The following is a 17,078-nucleotide window of genomic DNA, read 5'->3' as shown; positions in this document are numbered from 1 at the left end:
TAGCTTTAATCATGTTGCTAAAATGGTAGCAATCTCAAAGGTTTTTTAAAAACAATTTTTTATAATTAGCACTATTGTATTATAGGACTGTAACACAAAAATTAACAGTATAGCATAATGATATATAGTGCTATACCTCTCTTGTTTAAGAAAGCCAGAAAAGTATTAATTAAGAAAGTAATTAAAGCTTGAATTTAAAGATCAGTGAAAAAGAGCCAGTGTGGTGTAGTGTAGTGGTTAGAGTTCTGGACTGGGAATTGGGAGATCCAGGTTCTAGTCCCCACTCAGCCATGAAGCTTGCTGGGTGACTTTGGGCCAGTCACTGACTCTCAGCCTAACCTACCTCACTGAGTTGTTGTCAGGATAAAATGCAAAGCAAGGAGGTCCATGTAAGCTGTCTTGGGTTCCTTGCAGGAGGAAAAAAGGTGGGATATAAATAAATGTAATCAATCAGTCAAAGAGATGGAATCATAAAATAGTGTCCACCACACGGGTTATAATGAATGTGTGCTGATCTCCACATAGCCCCACCATTGCAGGGATGTCATGCCCGCTGCTGAACATAGTGGGATGTACTAAAAAAAGAAATCCCCTCAATAGGAGAAGGTCACCTGTGATTCTGTTTGCATCTTCCAACAGAAGAACAGTGGCTGGGTAGCACTAGGAGGCACTTGTCCGTAAGAAGCCCTAAATACAGGGATAATTTCCTATCTTCCCATGCTGTGCTTTGAGACTCCAGTACAAGAAAAGAGGGGAATGTACCCTTGGTTCTTTTGCAACCTGAGGATGGACTTGCCTCCTTCTACCCCAAGCACAATGGGAGAATAACACCCACAAAACATTAATAGAAGAGGGGAGGGGACAGGTATCCAGCCCACAAATGAAGTTGCAAAGTGAGGAATTGTATTTCAGTTCAGCCCTAGTTTTATGTTTTGCTGCCCCCTGCTCCGCCCTCAGGCTGAGCAGCTTGCTCCTCAAGAAAACTACTAGATGATCCCTTTATACCTCCAGGCATTCTGGTGCCCCTCTACTCTGGGGGCACTGAGTGCTTCACACTTTATTGTGAAGCACTTTATTCTGGGGGCCAGACCTGAGTGCTTCACACTTTATTGTTTTGTTCAGGGATTGGGGAGAATTTGTTCAATTAACATTTTAACATAAGAGCTGTGCTGGATCAGACCAAGAGGGGCATCTAGTCCAACATTTTCTTCACACTGTGGCCAACTGGCTGCCTGTGGGAACACACAAGTACAATGTGTGTGCGACAACACCCTCCTGCTGGTGTTCCCCAGCAACTGGTATACCAGTTAATGCAAATTTACCTAATCTTGCACTTTGAACCATTTGTTGTTCAGTCGTTCAGTCGTGTCCGACTCTTCGTGACCCCATGGACTATAGCACACCAGGCCTCCCTGTCCTGTGCTCTCTCCCGGAGCGTGCTCAAGTCCATATTCATTGCATCAGTGATGCTATCTAGCCATCTCATCCTCTGCCGTCCCCTTCTCCTTTTGCCTTCAGTCTTTCCCAGCATCAGGGTCTTTTCCAGGGAGTTTTCTCTTCGCATTAGGTGGCCAAAATATTGGAGCTTCAGCTTCAGTATCTGTCCTTCCAATGAGCACTCAGGGGTGATTTCCTTTAGGATTGACTGATTTGACCTCCTTGCAGTCCAGGGGACTCGTAAGAGTCTTCTCCAGCACCACAGTTCGAAAGCATCAATTCTTCATCGGCGCTAAGCCTTCCTTATAGTCCAGGTCTCACAGCCATATGTTACTACTGGGAAAACCATAGCTTTGATTATGCGGACCTTTGTCGGCAAGGTGATGTCTCTGCTTCTTACTATGCTGTCTAGCTTTGCCATAGCTTTCCTCCCAAGGAGCAAGCATCTTTTAATTTCATGGCTACAGTCACTGTCTGCGGTGATCTTGGAGCCCAAGAAAATAAAATCTGTCACTGCTTCCATTTCTTCCCTTTCCATATGCCAGGAAGTGATGGGACCAGATGCCATGATCTTCGTTTTTTTAATGTTGAGTTTCAGACCAGCTTTTGCACTCTCCACTTTCACCCTCAACAAGAGGCTCTTTAGATCCTCTTCGCTTTCTGCCATTAGGGTGGTATCATCTGCGTATCTGAGGTTGTTGAGAATTCTCCCGGCAATCTTAATTCCGACCTGTGATTCATCCAGCCCGGCGTTTCTCATGATGTCCTCTGCATATACGTTAAATAAGCAGGGTGACAATATGCAGCGTTGTCGTACTCCTTTCCCAATTTTGAACCAATCGGTTGTTCCATGTCTGGTTCTTGCTTTTGCTTCTTGACCCTCGTACAGGTTTCTCAGGAGACAGGTAAGGTGGTCTGGTACTCCCATCCCTTTAAGAATTTGCCACAGTTTGTTGTGATCCACACAATCAAAGGCTTTAGCGTAGTCAATGAAGCAGAAATAGATGTTTTTCTGGAATTCTCTTGTTTTCTCCATGATCCAGCGAAAGTTGGCGATTTGATCTCTAGTTCCTCTGCCTCTTCGAAACCCCGCTTGTACCTTTGAACCATTACACAAACCAAAGCCCACTTTTCCTTCAAAATTCTCAGTTCTCCAAAATTTTTATGGAATTCTCCATAAACAATATGTACAAAAAATGTATATATTAGAGGAAAGAATGTTAAAAATGCAAGATATTAGGAACATTGCTTCATTTTTTGTATATTAGGCAAAATACATACAAAAATGCATGTACTGGGAGAAATGTGTACAAAAAATGCTATAAATTTTCATGTGAACTTTTTTAAAAAAACTTTAAGACAAATCATACTTAACCCTGGAAAACTGAGAAACTGAGAGAAACTGACATTGATGATTCATCCTTTCCTAATCTTTAGATGAAAAGGTGGGATACAAATTACATAAATAATCTGTGAATATTGTTGCTTTCTGACACCAAGCTTACCTGCTCTTTCAATTAAAAAAGCATTATTAGTGTTTTTGATTCAATGGCATCCCCAACATTTTATTTTGTTGCATAGAATTTGTACTAATCATGCAAATTATTTTTTTAAAAAAAAACATTCATGTCTCTTTGAAGTTCATGCATGTGCTACTCAGAAGAACCCAAATTCTAGAGGCAATTCAAACTGCTGACTTAAAAACACACACCACTTCATAAATAGTGAAGTGTGATGAACAAGCAAGCCCCTGTGAATTTTTTCCTATATGTATAAAGAATCTGCAATCACTTATGTCTGTCATAGTTCACTGAGAGACAACCCTTGACAATATCATAGCTAGATGATCTTGGGATTCAAGGGATGCTTCTGATGTTTTCAGAGGCTCATTGAAATCTGCTTCAGTCTCTTGACAAAAGCAGGAAATGTTAATTTTCACCTCGCTTATAAATACTGAGATGATATGTAAAGGGAATGCTATTGTGTCACAGGAAATGCACACTTGAGCGATTCAAACCCAATTAGTGCTTATATGATGAGCTTTGAATATATCTGATGCAGCAGCAAGCAAACTGGTAAACAGATTTTCAGATTTGGCTGTTGGTGGGGGTGGGGGAGCCTGCCCTTTTCTTTTCTAACATAGTAGTGATCTCAAAATCTTTCCACTTGAATTTGGCACAATGTCACATCATCTCCTGACAGATTACAAAAATCCTTGTTAAAACATAAGTCACTTTCCTTTGTGCTTTTTTTTACAGGCAGCACAAAAGATCCTGGGGTATTAGGATGTCATGATGAAGTGTATTACATAGCATAGCTGCGGAGCGCTCATGTTTGCTTAGGGTGGCCAGATGAAAAAGAGGACAGGGATCCTGCAGGTGCAATAGTTGTGTAGAAGAGGGAATGCAATCCACACCTGCAGACACTCCCTGCTTCTATAGAACAGAACTACCAGAATAATTCTTAGTAGAGGGTGCTACTGAACCCATGTCTTGCTTGTGGGCTTCCCATAGTCATCTATGGGAAGAGTCTGCTTAAAGCAGGAAAAAGCACAGGCTGCTTCAGATTGGGCTCAGTTTAGGCTCAGGCTTTAGGCCTTAAAGAGCAGTTCACTAAATGAAGCAAGTTTTAGGGTTTCAGCATATCATTTAAGTTTTAAACAGCACACAGATAAAGGATCCAGACCTTGCAAGCCACAGCCTTCCCAAATCACTTACCCTTTGTCTGCTGTCCCCTCCAACAACCCATTGAATAGAGGATCTCCCTTCAATAGGTCTCCCATCCACTATTGTTAATAGTCCTCCTTCCTAAATAGGAATCACCATTCCCTGGGGGGCCAAATGACCTATATTTCCAGCCAGTGCTGATCAGGAGTTTTCACACAGCCTCTCTTGCTTTTCAAATGAGGCCCTCCAATCAGATTCACTGCAGCAGCAGTTGGGCCTATCTATATAAGGAGGCATGCTTGCAAAGGAGCAAGTTCTCGGAGTGCGAGGAGCCCCAGTCCCAAAACGTCTTACCCCCATTGACAAAGTGTCAGCAAACAAGCGAGTTAAGCAACTGTGTGACTTTAGCAATAGGGCGAGGAAGCCAGAGCGAGGACCTCTGCCCTCCCTACTCCATACTTACAGTAAGGAACTGTAAATAATTCCCCCAACTCCTCATAGTAAACAACTACGTTTTCCAGGGAAAACACACCCAAATAAAAAACCAGTTATGGAGGTAGAAAGCCAGCAGGGGGGTGGGGGCTATCCAGTGTATTGCACTGAGTGCGACATGTATGACTATCTACCTGCTGGACTGAAATCATGGGTGTGTGCTTGGTGTAATGAGCTCCTGGCTCTCACGGAACAAGTGCTTTCCCTTGAGGCCAAGGTTGCTGACCTGGAGAAGCTAAGAGAGGCAGAGAGGTTGGTGGATGAGACCTTCAGGGACCAATTAGCTGTGTCCCACTCCCAGGGTGACAGCTCCTCTGCTGTCATGGAGAATGTGGGTCTCAGGGAAGGAGGGCGTCATTCTGAGGAAGAGGGAAACAATCCTTTAGAAGGGACCCATTCCTCAGAAGACAAACAAATATCCTCTCGCACCAAGGATGTGCCTCCGGGGGGGAGGGGGGCTTGTGGTAGTGGGAGAGTCGATCACTAGACACATAGAGAGCTGGGTTTGTGATGGGCATGTAGACTGCATGGTGTGCCTGCCTAGTGTGAAGGTTGCAGATATCACACGCCATCTAGATAGCCTAGTAGATAGTGCTGGAGTAGAGTCAGCGGTCGTGGTCCATGCTAGTACCAACGATGTGTGGAAATGTAGTCGTGAGGTTGTGGAAGCCAAATTTAGGTTTCTAGGTAGGAGGGTGAAATCCAGGACCACCAAGGTGGCTTCCTCTGAAATGCTACCTGTTCCATGCACAGGGCCAGCTGGACAGGAGAAGCTAAGGAATCTCAATGTGTGGATGAGATGATAGTGCAGGGAGGAGGGGTTCAGATTTGTTAGGCACTGGGGAACATTTTGGGACAAGCCGGGCCTGTACAAGAGGGACAGGATCCACTTGAACCAAAATGGAACCAGACTGCTGGCACTAAACATAAAAAGGGTGGCAGAGCAGCTTTTAAACTAAACTATGGGGGAAAGCCAACAGGAGCTGGGAAGCATCCAATTCGGGTTAAATCAACCCAAAGGGATGAAGATGAAAATGTTTTTGATTGCCCAAATGTAGAAGGGGAGGAAATAGGCCAGGAGCACATGGTAGAACATAATAGCCAATCAAAGGGACCAACATCCCATAGCAAAAGATGCACACGCCAGAGGCATCTGGGGAAGGATACCACGTATAGGTGTTTCTGTGCAAATGCTAGAAGCCTCCCATGCCAAAATGGGAGAGTTGGCGTGCTTGATTTTAAAGGAAAACCTGGACATAGTAGACATTACAGAAACCTGGTGGAGTAGAGAGAACCAGTGGGATATGGTCATCTCTGGATATGAACTCTATAGGAAGGACGTACTAGGGGAGGTGTTGCCTTGTACGTCAAAGATGGCAGAGTGTCGAGAGGACTAGAACACCTAAAAGGGTTAGGCTCTTCCACAGAAGCTCTGTGGGTGATAATACCAGGCTCCCAAACTAATTTTGTGCTAGGAATGTGCTATCGTCCCCCAGACCAGAATGCTCAGAGTGACCTTGAGATGGAAAATAAAATCAGGGAGGCCTCCAAACAAGAAAGTGTTGTAATGGGCAACTTCAATTACCCCCACATTGATTGGATAAATGCATGTTGCAGCCACAAGAAAGGGGTTAAATTTCTCAGTGCTCTAAATGATTATGCCCTGGAACACTTGGTCATGGAACCGACCTGAAGGGAGGTGACCTTGGATTTAATCCTAAATGGTGTTGTCCAGGACCTAGTACTAGATGTAAATGTTGTTGAACTACTTGGAAACAGTAATCACAGTGTATGAGATTTAATATATATTTAAGTGGAAAATTGCCCAGGAAGTCCAACACAGTCACATTTGACTTCAAAAGAGGAAACTTCTCTAAAATGAGGGAACTGGTGAAACAGAAGTTAAAAGGGGGAGTCAAGAGGATTAAATCCCTTACAAATGCTTGGAGATTACTCAAAACCACAATAATAGAAGCCCAGCTAAAATGTATACCGCAGGTTAGGAAAGGTAGCACCAAGTCCAAGAGGTCACCAGCATGGTTAATGAGCAGCGTTAAGGGAGCTATTAGAGAAAAGAGAGCTTCCTTCAGAAAATGGAAGTCTTGCCCAAGTGAGGAAAACAAAAATGAGCACAAGCTTGCGCAAAGGCGATGCAAGCAGACAATGAGTTGCAAAAAAGCATTTTGAAGAGCATATCACTAACAGCATCAAGGCCAACAATAAAGAATTTTTTAAATACATCAGAAGCAGAAAACCAGCTAGGGAGGCAACTGGACCACTGGATGACAATGGAGTTAAAGGAGTACTGAAGGAGGACAAGGAGATTGCAGAGAAGCTGAATGAATTATTTTCATCCATCTTCACTGCAGAAGATATAGGACAAATACCTGTGCCTGATCTGATCTTTTCAGGAAGGGAGCCTGATGAACTGAGGCAAATAGTGGGGACAAAAGATGAAGTTCTCAACCTTATTGATAAATTGAAAGCAAATAAATCACCGGACCCAGATGGTATCCATCCTAGAGTGCTCAAAGAACTCAAACATGAAGTTGCTGATCTTCTAACCAAAATATGCAAGATGTCCCTAAGATCAGCCGCTATACCAGAGGGCTGGAAGATGGCCAATGTAACACCAATTTTCAAAAAGGGATCCAGGCGGATCCAGGAAATTACAGGCCTGTTAGCTTAATGTCTGTTCCAGGGAAATTGGTTGAAGGCATTATTAAAGATATAATTAGTAAGCATATAGAAGGACAAGCTCTATTGGAAAAGAATCAACACGGGTTCTGCAAAGGTAAGTCTTGTCTCACTAACATTTTAGAGTTGTTTGAGAGTGTCAATAAACATGTAGACAGGGGTGATCCAGTAGACATTGTTTACTTGGACTTCCAAAAGGCTTTTGACAAAGTTCCTCACCAAAGACTCCTGAGTAAACTTAGCAGTCATGGAATAGGAGGAGAGGCCCTCTTATGCATCAGTATCTGGTTAAAGAGCAGAAAGCAGAGAGTAGGAATAAATGTAAATTCTCCCAATGGAGGGAAGTAAATAGTGGGGTCCCACAGGGATCTATATTAGAACCAATGCTTTTCCACCTGTTCATAAATGATCTCTTCAGCAAAGGAGATCGTTACCTTGTCGTGGTGCTGAAGCTTGAGCACCTCAATGATGTCATGAGCTAAACCGTGAAGGGACACCCAAGATGGGAAGGTCATGGCAGAGAGGTCAGACTAAATACGATCCCTGGGGAAGGAAACGGCAACCCACCCCAGTATTCTTGCCATGAAAACTAAATGGATCAGTACAACCAGAGATATGTCGGTATACCATCGGAAGATGGGACTCCCAGGTTGGAAGATGGTCAAAATGCTACTGCGGAAGAACAGAGGATAAGTTCAACTAGCCCCAGATGTGATGACGCAGCTAGCTCAAAGCCGAAAGGATGGCTAGCAGCTGATGGTGCTGGTGGTGAACAATGAATCCAATGTTCTAGAGATCAACACACCATCGGAACCTGGAATGTAAGATCAATGAGCCAGTGCAAATTGGATGTGGTTATTGGGGAGATGTCAAGATTAAATATAGACATTTTGGGTGATAGTGAACTGAAATGGACTGGAATGGGCCACTTCACATCAAATGACCACGAGATCTACTACTGTGGACAAGAGGACCACAGAAGAAATGGAGTAGCCTTCATAATTAATAATAAAGTGGCTAAAGCAGTGATTACATACAATCCAAAAAATGACAGAATGATCTCAGTTCGAATTCACGGTAAGCCATTTAACATCACAGTGATCCAAATATACGCCCCAACCACAGATGCTGAAGAAGCAGAAGTAGATCAGTTCTATGAGGATTTGAGGCACCTACTGGATAGTATGCCAAAAAAAAAAGATGTTATTTTCATTACAGGAGACTGGAATGCTAAGGTGGGTAGTCAAACGACACCTGGAATTACAGGCAAGCATGGTCTGGGAGAACAAAATGAAGCAGGACATAGGCTGATAGTATTTTGCCAAGACAACTCACTGTGCATAACAAACACTCTCTTCCAACAACCGAAGAGACGACTTTATACATGGACTTCACCAGATGGTCGACACCGAAATCAGATTGACTACATCTTTTGTAGCCAAAGGTGGCGGACATCTATGCAGCTGGTAAAAACAAGACCTGGAGCTGATTGTAGTTCAGATCATGAACTTCTTATTGCACAATTTAGAATCAGACTAAAGAGAATAGGGAAGACCCACAGATCAGTTAGATATGAGCTCACGAATATTCCTCATGAATATGCAGTGGAGGTGAAGAATAGATTTAAGGGACTAGATTTAGTAGATAGGGTCCTGGAAGAACTATAGACAGAAGTTCGCAACATTGTTCAGGAGGCGGCAACAAAAAACGTCCCAAAGAAAAAGAAAACCAAGAAGGCAAGATGGCTGTCTGCTGAGATACTGGGAGCTGCCCAAGAATGAAGGAAAGCAAAAGGCAACAGTGATAGGGGGAGATATGCCCAATTAAATGCAAAATTCCAGAGGTTAGCCAGAAGAGATAAGGAATTATTTCTGAACAAGCATATGCAGAAGCGGAAGAAGATAATAGAATAGGAAGGACAAGAGACCTCTTCCAGAAAATTAGAAACATTGGAGGTAAATTCCAGGCAAAAATGGGTATGATCAAAAACCAAGATGGCAAGGGCCTAACAGAAGCAGAAGAGATCATGAAAAGGTGGCAAGAATATATGGAAGATCTGTATAGGAAGGATAATAATATCAGGGATAGATTTGACGGTGTGGTCAGTGAGCTAGAGCCAGACATCCTGAAGAGTGAGGTTGAATGGGCCATAAGAAGCATTGCTAATTACAAGGCAGCAGGAGATGACGGTATCCCAGCCTGAACTGTTTAAAATCTTGCAAGATGATGCTGTCAAGGTGATGCATGCCATATGCCAGCAAATTTGGAAAACACAAGAATGGCTATCAGATTGGAAAAAATCGACTTATATCCCCATACCAAAAAAGGGAAGCACCAAAGAATGTTCAAACTATTGAACAGTGGCACTTATTTCACATGCCAGTAAGGTAATGCTCAAGATATTGCAAGGTAGACTCCAGCAATTCATGGAAAGAGAATTGCCAGATGTGCAAGCTGGGTTTAGAAAAGGCAGAGGAACTAGAGACCAAATTGCCAATATCCGCTGGATAATGGAGAAAGCCAGGGAGTTTCAGAAAAACATCTATTTCTGTTTTATTGACTATTCTAAAGCCTTTGACTGTGTGGATCATCACAAATTGTGGCAAGTTATTGGTGGTATGGGGATACCAAGTCATCTTGTCTGCCTCCTGAGTAATCTGTATAACGACCAAGTAGCAACGGTAAGAACAGACCACGGAAAAACCGACCGGTTTAAGATTGGGAAAGGAGTACGGCAGGGTTGTATACTCTCACCCTACCTATTCAACCTGTACGCAGAACACATCATGCGACGTGCTGGGCTTGATGAAGCCAAGGCTGGAGTTAAAATCACTGGAAGAAACATTAACAATCTAAGATATGCAGATGATACCACTTTGATGGCTGAAAGCGAGGAGGAGCTGAGGAACCTCATGACGAAGGTGAAAGAAGAAGGTGCAAAAGCTGGGTTGCAGTTAAACCTGAAAAAAAACAAGATTATGGCAACCAGCTTGATTGATAACTGGCAAATAGAGGGAGAAAACGTGGAGGCAGTGACAGACTTTGTCTTTCTAGGCGCAAAGATGACTGCAGACGCTGACTGCAGCCAGGAAATCAGAAGACGTTTACTTCTTGGTAGGACAGCAATGACAAATCTTGATAAAATAGTGAAGAGCAGAGACATCACACTGACAACAAAGGTCCACATAGTTAAAGCAATGGTATTCCCTGTAGTAACCTATGGCTGCGAGAGCTGGACCATAAGGAAGGCTGAACAAAGGAAGATAGATGCTTTTGAACTGTGGTGCTGGAGGAAAATGCTGAGAGTGCCTTGGACTGCAAGAAGATCAAACCAGTCCATACTAGGGATGTATGAAAGTCACTTAGCTTTTACGAAATTTGATTTGTGGTGGGGGGGAGGCGCTCTGTCCCTCCCCCCCAAATTCTGGCCGGGGGGAGGCGCCCTGTCCCTCCTGCCGCGAATCCTGCCGGCCGGGTCTGCAAATGGCGGCGGCCGTAGCCGCCGCCGTTTGCGTCCCTGCAGTCAGCCATGATAGGCTACATAAATGTTTACATAGCCTATCACGGCTGAGTTTAAAAAAAAAAACAAAAAACTGCGCGTAAGCAAATGGCAGCGCCCATGGGCGCCGCCATTTGTGTTCCTTATTTTGGCATGTGTAGTCTACGTAAACATTTACGTAGACTACGGCGAAAATAAGGGGAACACTATTTGCATTCCCCTTATTTTCGCCGTAGTCTACGTAAATGTTTACGTAGACTACACGTGCCAAAATAAGGAATGCAAATGGCAGCGCCCATGGGCACCGCCATTTGCGTACGCGCGTTTTTTTTTTTTAACTCAGCCGTGATAGGCTACGTAAACGTTTACGTAGCCTATCACGGTATTTTTTTAAAAATCTAGCTGTGATAGGCTACGTAAATCTTTATGTAGCCTATCATGTTTTTTTTTTTTTAAACTTGGAAATGGCGGCGGCGGCAGCCGGTCGGAAGAGTGGCCGCCGCTGCTGCTGCACCGCCACCGTGCCACCACCGCCGCCGCCGCCAGGGAGATTTGCCCAAGGTAAGTCCCATCCCGGGGGGGTGGCGGGGAGGGTGGCAGACCGTTTCGCCACCGATTTCGGGGGGCTGAATGCGCTGGCATTCGGCCTCCCCGAGATTCGTGGTGAAATTCTCTGACATCCCTAGTCCATACTCCAGGAAATAAAGCCAGACTGCTCACTTGAGGGAATGATATTAAAGGCAAATCTGAAGTACTTTGGCCACACCATGAGAAGACAGGATACCCTGGAGAAGATACTGATGCTAGGGAAAGTGGAAGGCAAAAGGAAGAGGGGCCGACCAAAGGCAAGATGGATGGATGATATTCTGGAGGTGATGGACTCAACCTTGGGGGAGCTGGGGATGGTGACGGCCGACAGCAGACTCTGGCGTGGGCTGGTCCATGAAGTCACGAAGAGTCGGAAGCGACTGACCGAATAAACAACAACAATAAATGATCTGGAATTAGGAGTGAGCAGTGAAGTGGCCAAGTTTGCAGATGACACCAAATTATTTAGGGTGGTTAAAACAAAAAGGGATTGTGAAGAGCTCCAAAAGGATCTCTCCAAACTGTGAGAATGGGCATCTAACTGGAAAATGCAGTTCAATTCAATTGCAAGTGTAAAGTGATGCACCACATTGGGGCAAAAAATCCCAACTTCAAGTATAGCCTGATGGGATCTGAGCTAGCAGTGACCGACGATGAGGAAAGAGATATTAGGGTTGTGGTGGACAGCTCAGTGAAGATGTCAGCCCTGTGTACGGCCACTGTAAAAAAGACAAACTCCATGTTAGGCATAATTAGGAAAGGAACTGAGAATAAAACTGCCAATATCATACTGCCCCTATACAAATCTATGGTGTGAGTACAACCATACTTGGAATACTGTGTCCAGTTCTGGTCACCACACCTAAACAAAGATATTGTAGAGCCGAAAAAATGCAGAAAAGGGCAACTAAAATGATCAAGGGGCTGGAGCATCTCCTCTATAAGGGAAGGTTACAACATCTGGGATTGTTTAGCTTGGAAAAAAGGAGGATAAGGGGACACATGATAGAGGTCTACAAAATTATGTATGGTGTGGAGAATGTGGATAGGGAGACATTTTTCTCCCTCTCTCAAAATACTAGAACTCAGGGTCATCCTATGAAGCTGATGGGTGGGAGATTCAGGACAGATAAAAGGAAGTGCTTCTTCACACAGCACATAGTTTTAACTATGGAATTCACTACCACAGAATGTAGTGATGGCCACCAATTTGGATGGCTTTAAGGGGGTTGGACAAATTCATGGAGGAGAAGGCTATCGATGGCTACTAGTCCTGATGGCTATGTGCTACCTCCAGACCCAGAGGCAGTGAGCCTATGTACACCAGTTGTTGGGGAACATGCGTGGGAGGGTGCTGTTGCACTCAGGCCCTGCTTGTGGGTTTCCAGTCGACAGCTGGTTGGCCACTGTGTGAACAGAATGCTGGACTAGATAGACCTTTGGTCTGATCCAGCATGGTTCTTCTTATGTTTTTATCTGATTGGGCATTCTGGAAACAGAATTCTGGATAGGTCTTTGGTCAGATCTAGCACTACTGTTATGTTCTTATGGGTGCGGGAGCCCTGTTCTCTTTTGCATCTGGCCACTCTATTGCTGTTAAAAATTTAGGATTGGATCCAGACTTAGTCATTAGAGTAAGGGTCTTCAACATGGTGCCTATGGACACCTCTCTTGTCACCCACCAGGCTTTCTGCTCCTGCGGATTTTTATTTTTTCTTAAACAAAAAACACTGTAACGGCAACACTGCCATGCTGCAGAGCAAAGTTCTGCATTCCAGCACCATCTTTATTTGGGTTCAAAAGAGTGGTTTTGTGTTCTGAAATTGAACCTCCCCCTCTCTCTTGTACTTAGGTTCTTGATCAAGTTACTTTTATTTAGTCTCACTAGTTTCCCTTTTGGAAAATGCGTGTTTTGTGACCGTTTATTCCCACCATGGCAGCTATTTATGAATGAGCAATCCTGCAAGCAGACATTTTGTAAGAGTGCCCACAAATTCCAAAAAAGGTTTGGGAGTAGGCCAAATGAAATCACTGGGACCTACGTTAGTCAACATTACAACATTACCGTTTATTTCAATGGGTTACTATTCCAACTCTGACTAAGCCTGGATCCAACCATTGCAGAGCAATCCTATATAAGTTTTCTCAAAGTAAGTCCACTTATGTTTACTCCTTGGAACTGGGTATAGAATTGCAGCCTTAGAGTTATAAAATAGTTAAAGTTTGCCTTACCTTTTTTGTACAACAAATCAGTTATTTTTATTTATTTCATTTAACATTATTTTTGGACCACATTTAAGTGTAAAATCCTCTCAAAGCATATTAATTTTAAACCAATGAAACTAACAGTGAGGTTATCCACATTCATACTTGTAAACAACATCTGAATTCTGTACCAATACCCCATATGTGCACCTAGAAACCAGTCCTCATAAGGTGGTAGTAGTAGCACTTTATTTATTGTACAGAAGTAGGCTTTCACACAATATCTGTCACCATAAGGTATTAATATTCAGTACTATTGATGTTTTCCAAACCTCCTGCCATCCCGTGTCTGTGCCCCAATGGTCTTTGTACTACCGACAAATTTTAATTGCTTCACAATCCTAGTTAGTATCCTCAGTATTCTATTTTTCGTCTCTCACAAACTGGCTGAAATACTGGGCCTGTTCAGATGTCACACTATGCCATGATGGCTGTGGAATTCCCACTTACCGTGGTTTACCGTGTCATGTGGAGGGAGAAAGCCATGTTTCCTGTGGTTAGTAAACCACCCCTGCTAACCGTCGCCCTGCAAAAGGGTTAAGGGGCCTGGGGTTGCTTACCATGTCATTTGACAGGCTCCCTGTGGTGGTTTAAATGGGGTCCAGAGGACTTCCAGGCCATGACCATAGACTCTACCAGCTAAAGTGCCCACCACTGTGGGCAGTGCTCTAGCCACTGCAGACTTTCTCTATGGTCGTGTGGCAGGATACTGGAGTGGCTGCCAGAAGCCTGTTCATGCCACGGAAGATGTTGGGATGCACACTACCACTCTGGTAAGATCACCAGGTCTTACTATAGGGGTGGTGGTGTTAGTGGAAACGTGTGTTCCCTGGTCATGTGATGAGCCCATGTGTCATAGTTCCACTAACCCCCCCTCTGTAGTTACCCTTACCACCCTCCCCCTGTGCGCATGTTAATAGGCCTACTATTTTGTCTTTGTAGCAAGAACTTTTATTCAGCAATCCACTAATTTCTTTATAACAGTGTGGAATGAACCCTATTGTCCTCTCTGGTAGTCTGAACTGATGAATTCTTGATTAGTTATTACTGGGGATGGGCAAAAAATATTACTGGGGATGGGTAAAAAAGTTATCTTTGCAATTGCCGAAATTCTCCAGACACCACTTTGAAGCTTGCCTAGCCTCATTTCCTGTGTTCAGTCGTGCTGTTCCGCATTTTTGAGTGGAAGTTTAGGAATATGCAAACATTTTCAGAGCACATGCTCTCCTGTTCACATTTGGGGTTGGAAACATAAATGAAATACTTGTGCATCCGTATATATTACATCCTCCTCTTTTTAAACAGACTACCCTCATTTCTTAGCTGAAAATGAATGCTACCATTTAACTGTCTTTCTCATATTGGCTCATAACCCTTCTCAATCTTTGACTTTATTTTGGATATGATTGACAATTGCTGTCTTTGATTTGAATTTGTAGCACACCATTTACTGCAACACACTAGCTTTCTTAGGCTGCATTTACACTAAAGAAACCCCGCATAGTTCTCCCATTCTGGAGCCTTTCTGCATTTATCCAGGACTCCCAGACAGAGACCACTTGATTGCTGAGACGTGAAGCTTTTAATTGTCAAGGTTCCATAGAATTCAATGAAACAGCACCATCTGGTGGCTGTTTTAATCATGTAACATTCCAAATTTAAAAAATGGTTCATTAATTCCAGATCTTTTTGTGATGAAATAAGCAGGAAATACCTGTGGATGTGCCCTGGAGGTTAATACCATCATGAAAAGGACCTACAAACTTCCATGAGTGAGCAATCTCAATAGCAGGATAAAAGCTCTGTTTGAAGGAGCCATCAGAGAGCAATTCTATGCCCTCTAAAGAGTGTCTGGGGAGAAATAGGTTTGTTCAGTTTTGGGGATCCAAGGTTGGAACCAGGGCTCCGACCTTGGAGCCCAGAAACCACACTCCCCTCCCCCTCCCCTGCCCCCTCATAGCCAGTGTGGTTCTCTCCATGCCAGCTACATCTCCACACTTGGAAACGGAGTGTGGAGATGGGATAAAGGGGGCAGGGAGGGGAGGAGAGAAGCTGTCTTATACAGCTTCCTAGCAGGTCCCCTTCCCTCCCCTTCCCCAAAGCTGCAGCTAGATGGGTGACATTTCCCATCTAGCCAAAATGCAAAATGCAAAAGTGGCCGGAGCACGGAGGAGAGGATCCCCTCTGTGCTCCAGCTTCCCTGCATAGGATAGTGGGCAGCCCCCGATTTTGGAGGCTGGTGACTATCCAGATAGGATTGCACCCTTAAGCTGCAAACTTATGCACACTTTCCTATGAGTAAGCGCCATTAAGTACAGTCGGATTTACTTCTGAATAAACATCCTCAGAATCCAGCTCTTAGATGTATTGGATTTAAGTAGTCCAATATACTACTGGGGAAGAGCAGAGGGAATTTCCAAGTAGCGCCAGAAAGAGTGAAGCGGCTGGGCCAAAGCTGAAAGGACACTCAGCTGTGGATGTGTCTGGTGGTGAAAAGAAATCCGATGCTGTAAAGAACAATATAGTAGGGATGGCGGAGAATTTCTCCCTGAAACTTCGGGGGGCCAAGCGCCAACGTGTTTGGCCCCCCGAATAAGTTTTGGGGAGAAATCCTCCGCACCCCCCCGCACCCCCCCTGGGATGGGAATTACCTTCGCCGAATGTCCCTCCCAGCGGCGGGTCTGGCCGGCGGTTCGGCGGGTGTTCGAGCGGGGCGGGAGCGGCAGCCGGTCTTTCGACCGGCTGCCGCCGCCGCCATTGCAATAAAAGAAAAAAAAAAACGCCCCCGATAGGCTACGTGACGATTAACGTAGCCTATCACGGCTAGATTTGCAAAGTCAGCCGTGATAGGCTACGTCAATCGTCACGTAGCCTATCACGGGTGGCTTAAAAAAAAAAAAAAAAGCGCGTATGGATAATGGCGGCCCCCATAGGGAGCCGCCTTTCCTGTTCCTTATTTGGTCGCTGTAGTCTATGTAAATCTTTACGTAGACTACAGTGACCAAATAAGGAACGCGAATGGCGGCTCCCTATGGGGGCCGCCATTAGCGTACGCGCTTTTTTTTTTAAGTCACCCGTGATAGGCTACGTGACGATTGACGTAGCCTATCACGGCTGACTTTGCAAATCTAGCCGTGATAGGCTACGTTAATCGTCACGTAGCCTATCAGGGAGCGTTTTTTTTTAAAAAAACTTTTGCGTTCGCGGCCGGGCGAGGTGGGAAGCCTCCTCCCTGGCCTGAATTTCGGCCTGGCGAGGCGGGAAGCCTCCCCCCCAGCCTGAACTTCGCGAAGGGAGCAGCGAAGCGCCTCCCCCCCACCGCGAACAACCTTCGACGAAAGGTAAGTCACTTTCGTCCACCCCTACAATATAGTTTAGGAACCTGGAATGTAAGATCAATGAATCAAGGTAAGCGGGAGGTGGTCAAACATGAG

This window comes from Heloderma suspectum, chromosome 2 (assembly GCF_057233095.1).
Source record: "Heloderma suspectum isolate Gila_16-S chromosome 2, 16-S_ref, whole genome shotgun sequence".
NCBI lineage: Eukaryota > Metazoa > Chordata > Lepidosauria > Squamata > Helodermatidae > Heloderma > Heloderma suspectum.
The sequence above is the reverse complement of the archived record's forward strand: the minus strand, read 5'-3'. Positions refer to the sequence as shown.